The following is a 6000-nucleotide window of genomic DNA, read 5'->3' as shown; positions in this document are numbered from 1 at the left end:
GCAAAAGCAGTTCTAAAAGGGAAGTTTATAGCAATACAATCCTACCTCAAGAAACAAGAAAGATCTCAAATAAACAACATAAACCTACACCTAAAGCAATTAGAGAAAGAAGAACAAAAAATCCTAAAGTTAGCAGAAGGAAAGAAATCATAAAGATAAGATCAGAAATAAATGAAAAAGAAATGAAGGAAATGATAGCAAAGATCAATAAAACTAAAAGCTCGTTCTTTGACAAGATAAACAAAATTGATAAACCATTAGCCAGACTCATGAAGAAAAAAAGGGAGAAGATGCGAATCAACAGAATTAGAAATGAAAGGGAGAAGTAACAACTGACACTGGAGAAATACAAAGGATCATGAGAGATTACTACAAGCAACTATATGCCAATAAAATGGATAACTTGGAAGAAATGGAGAAATTCTTAGAAAAACACAACCATCCAAGACTGAACCAGGAAGAAACAGAAAATATAAACACACGAATCACAAGCACTGAAATTGAAACTGTGATCAAAAATCTTCCAGCAAGCAAAAGCCGAGGACCAGATGGTTTCACAGGCGAATTCTATCAGACATTTAGAGAAGAGCTAAAACCTATCCTTCTCAAACTCTTCCAAAATACAGCAGAGGGAGGAACACTCCCAAACTCATTGTACGAGGCCACCATCACCCTGATACCAAAACCAGACAAAGATGCCACAAAAAAAGAAAACTACAGGCCAATAACACTGATGAACATAGATGCAAAACTCCTCAACAAAATATTAGCAAACAGAATCCAACAACGCATTAAAAGGATCATACACCATGATCAAGTGGGGTTTATCCAAAGAATGTAAGGATTCTTCAATATACACAGATCAATCAATGTGATACACCATATTAACAAATTGAAAGACAAAAACCATATGATCATCTCAACAGATGCAGAAAAAGCTTTTGACAAAATTCAACACCCATTTATGATAAAAACTCTTCAGAAAGTAGGCATAGAGGGAACTTACCTCAACATAACAAAGGCAGTATATGACAAACCCACAGCCTACATCATTCTCAATGGTGAAAAACTGAAACCATTTCCACTAAGATCAGGAACAAGACAAGGTTGTCCATTCTCACCACTATTTTTCAACATAGTTTTGGAAGTCCTAGCCATGGCAATCAGAGAAGAAAAAGAAATAAAAAGAATACAAATTGGAAAAGAAGAAGTAAAACTGTCACTGCTTGCAGATGACATGATAATATACATAGAGAATCCTAAAGATTCTACCAGAAAACTACTAGAGCTAATCAATGAATTTGGTAAAGTAGCAGGATACAAAATTAATGCACAGAAATCTCTTGCATTTCTATACACTAATGATGAAATATCTGAAATAGAAATTAAGGAAACATTCCCATTTACCACTGCAACAAAAAAAATAAAATAACTAGGAATAAACCTACCTAAGGAGACAAAAGACCTACATGCAGAAAACTATGACACTGATGAAAGAAATTAAAGATGATACAAACAGATGGAGAGATATACCATGTACTTGGATTGGAAGAACAAACATTGTGAAAATGACTATACTACCCAAAGCAATCTACAGATTCAATGCAATCCTATCAAACTACCAATGGTATTTTTCACAGAAATAGAACAAAAAATTTCACAGTTTGTATGGAAACACAAAAGACCCCGAATAGTCAAAGCAATCTTGAGAAAGAAAAATGGAGCTGGCCAAATCAGGCTCCCTGACATCAGACTATACTACAAAGCCACAGTAATCAAGACAGTATGGTACTGTCACAAAAACAGAACTATAGATCAGTGGAATAGGATAGAAAGCCCAGAGACAAACCCACACGCATATGGTCACCTTATCTTTGATAAAGGAGGCAACAATATATAAATGGAGAGAAGACAGCCTTTTCAATAAGTGGGGCTGGGAAAACTGGACAGCTACATGTAAAAGAATGAAATTAGAACATTCCCTAACACCATACACAAAAATACTCAAAATGGATTAAAGACCTAAGGCCAGACACTATAAAACTCTAGAGGAAAACTTAGGCAGAACACTCTATGACATAAATCACAGCTAGATCCTTTTTGACCGACCTCCTAGAGAAATGGAAATAAAAGCAAAAATAAACAAATGGGACCTAATGAAACTTAAAAGCTTTTTCACAGCAAAGGAAACCATAAACAAGATGAAAAGCCAACACTCAGAATGGGAGAAAATATTTGCAAACGAAGCAACTGACAAAGGATTAATCTCCAAAATATACAAGCAGCTCATGCAACTCAATATCAAAAAAAAAAACCCAATCCAAAAATGGACAGAAGACCTAAATAGACATTTCTCCAAAGAAGATATACAGATTGCCAACAAACACGTGAAAGGATGCTCAACATCACTAATCATTAGAGAAATGCAAATTAAAACTACAATGAGGTATCACCTCACACTGGTCAGAATGGCCATCATCAAAAAATCTACAAACAATAAATGCTGGAGAGGGTGTGGAGAAAAGGAACCCCCTTGCACTGTTGGTGGGAATGTAACTTGATACAGCCACTATGGAGAACAGTATGGAAGTTCCTTAAAAAACTAAAAATAGAACTACCATATGACCCAGCAATCCCACTACTGGGCATATACCCTGAGAAAACCATAATTCAAAAAGAGTCATGTGCCACAATGTTCATTGCAACACTATTTACAATAGCCAGGACATGGAAGCAACCTAAGTGTCCATTGACAGATGAATGGATAAAGAAGATGTGGCACATATATACAATGGAATATTACTCAGCCATGAAAAGAAATGGAATTCAGTTTTTTGTAGTGAAGTGGATGGATATAGTGTCTGTCATACAGAGTGAAGTAAGTCAGAAAGAGAAAACCAAATACCATATGCTAACACACATATATGGGATCTAAAAAAAATAAATGGTTCTGAAGAACCTAAGCATAGGAGAGGAATGAAGACACAGAAGTAGAGAATGAACTTGAGAACATGGGGAGGGGGAAGGGTAAGATGGGACGAAGTGAGAGAGTGGCATGGACATACATACACTGCTAAATGTAAAATAGATAGCTAGTGGGACTCAGGCACATAGCACAGGGAGATCAGCTTGGTGCTTTGTGACCACCTAGACGAGTGGCATAGGGAGGGTGGAAGGGATACGCAAGAGGGAGGGGATATGGAGATACATGTGTATGTATAGCTTATTCTCTTTGTTGTATGGCAGAAACTAACACAACATTGTAAAGCAATTATACTCCAATAAAGTTGTTTTAAAAAAACTGTATTATCAAACAAAATAAATGAATAAATAAATAAATTTTACTTTATACAGATTGGTAATTTTTGAAATTTTTACCTTATAAAAAAAACTAGTCATCCACCCCCACGTGTTCACTTTTGTGGCATAAATTAAAAAACAAATGACAATTGTTGCACTCAGGAAAAGTAAACCTTAAGGGGTTTTGCCTGAGCAGCTGCATACTGGGGTACTTGCTTTTCATTGCAGAGGTTGGGGAAGTCCAGAGGTGCTTGTGTGTCTCTCGGACCTACTGTTCCAAAGGAGGCCTGGGCCACTATTAGGTCAGTCATTCAATGTTGATTTCCAAATCCACAAGGTTCAACTGAGTTCATTTTCTGTGGGGAATTAGCTTCCCTGGGTCCAACCACACAGTCTGGACAGTAACATGCTTGGTTTTCCCAATCATCTGTTACTTCTTTCCCTCCTGGTCTTGGAGGAAATTGGAAATTGTGTATTCAACCACTGGGTTTTGAGCCTCAAGCAAGGCTGCTGATGGGTTGGAGTTAAGTTAATTCAGTGGTTGGTATTCCTCCTTTCCATCTGTCTTCCAGACGATATGGGGAACTCTGAGGGCAGGACCCTAAATTTCAGGTGCAGGGCCACCACCAGTGAAGTATATTAAATGCTTATTCCCAGGACCCACCTCCAGAAGCCAAGATTCAGCAAGTCTGGAGAAGAGCCCTTTAGTCTACATTTGTAACAGGCTCCCCAGGTGGTTTGGACACTAGAGAATAAAGGAAGCACATATAGAGAAACCGTGTCACAGGACTACAGAGAAATAGAGTGCTACAAAGTGAGGAATGGCTGATGCTAGATGTGTTTTCAAAACTGGGAGAAAAGGGAACAACTGGAGGACAATTGTCACCATAAAGAGAAACACTTGGCACTTTTGCACGTAAAACACTACTCTAAGTGCCTGACATGTATTTATTCATTTAACGCCCAGCATCCCTGTGACATCCTCATCTGCTTTATACAGATGGGAAAACTAAGGCACAGAGAGTTTCAATAACTCACACAGGGTCACCTGGCTACAAACTAACAAATGCAGACTACAAACCTGGGTGATCTGTCCCCAGAATCCATGCTTTCAACCACTGTACTCTGGGACAGGGGTTGGCCAACTATGCCTACAGAACAAATCCTGCCTGCTGCTTGTTTTGGTCAGGCTGGGTGCTAGCCCTTTGGGTAGAACAGGTGTTGGAAGAGTTGAAGACATTGCCTCTTGGTCCACAAAGCCTAAAACAGGTACTCTCTGACCCTTTACAGAAAAAGTCTGCCAGCCCCTGATTGAGCAGAGAATAAACTGAAGGCTCTTGTTTCTCTAAGAGGTGTCATAGGCTGAATCCTAAGTTGCTTCACTTGGGGGGCTGTGCTGGAGTTCGTGGACCCAAAAGCCTCTTCTTCTGCATCACTACCTCCTGGCACTCCTACCTCAAAACTGAAGCTGCCAAGTGTGACGCCAGAGCTTTGGATGACTTAATAATTGTCATTTAGGATCACTGTAACTAACGATGTACTTTGGCCATTTAAATGACATTCCCTGAAACATGGTAACCGGGGCATGATGAAGAATTCCTCACATAGGGAAAATAGGCAAAAATACGTTCTTGCCCCTCACTTCTGTCATATTTATTCTGTTGGAGTTATTGTAAAAATGTCATTGGTTCTCTAGTATTGGTAAGAGCAAAGGTGCTGCTGAAATAACTGGGACAAAGAAAGATCTAGTGACTTCCCCAAAGTCACATAGCTAGTGAAGTGTGGTCCTGGGTAAGCCTCAGGCAGTCAGATTCCAGAACCTAGGTGCTTAAACTGCAATATAAGACAGCCTCCCTAGAAGGTCCCTGAGAGATAGTTAGCATTCCTTTCTCTTTTTTACAAATAAAGAAACTGGAGGTCAGAACACTTAAAACAATTGTATGAGGTCATGCACCTCTTCAACCTATCTGAGTGCAGATTTGACAGAGTCAAAATTCCAGACACTTTCCAATGTTTCACTGGATCATGAAATGACCCTCCGGGGGCAGCCCTGGTCTAGGGGCCCAGCTCTAGCTCCAAAGTCTGAGATGTGATGCATGCCCTTGAGGGGAATCACAGAACATCATAAAGAGGTCTTCCAGCTACATTCTTAATAGAGGAGATTTGGACAGCCTCGCAGCTCTGCCTCTCTACAGCACAGAGCAGGTACTAAAGGATTCTGCAATTCCACTGCTTACCAGCCAGGTGACCTGCATAAGGAAAGTAATATCTCTGCCTCTCCATTTTCTCATCTGTGAAATGGCAATGATGATAACACCTGTCTTCCAAAGTTACTGAAAACATTTAAGGAGAGAATTCATGTAAAGTACTTGGAGTTCATAGCATATAGTATGTGCTCAAAAAATAGCAACTATTACTATAATTAGATAGAAGGGCCTGAGGCTATTATTAGATTAGATTGCATGAGGAAATAATAAAATACAACTTAATGAGTGTATATGATGTGTCAGACACTGCATTAAGCTTCTAGGTCATTGTCTTTTTAAATTCTTACAGTGATCTCTTATTATCCCCATTCTATAGATGAGGAAACAAAAAATCATGCCCAGAGAGGTAAAGCTATTTGCTCTAGATTACACAGAGATGTTTGGATCTGAAACTGGGTATGTTTAATTCCAGAGTTTACCTGGAATTCTTACC

Source organism: Balaenoptera acutorostrata, chromosome 15 (genome assembly GCF_949987535.1).
Source record: "Balaenoptera acutorostrata chromosome 15, mBalAcu1.1, whole genome shotgun sequence".
In the NCBI taxonomy this organism is placed as follows: Eukaryota; Metazoa; Chordata; class Mammalia; order Artiodactyla; family Balaenopteridae; genus Balaenoptera; species Balaenoptera acutorostrata.
The sequence above is the reverse complement of the archived record's forward strand: the minus strand, read 5'-3'. Positions refer to the sequence as shown.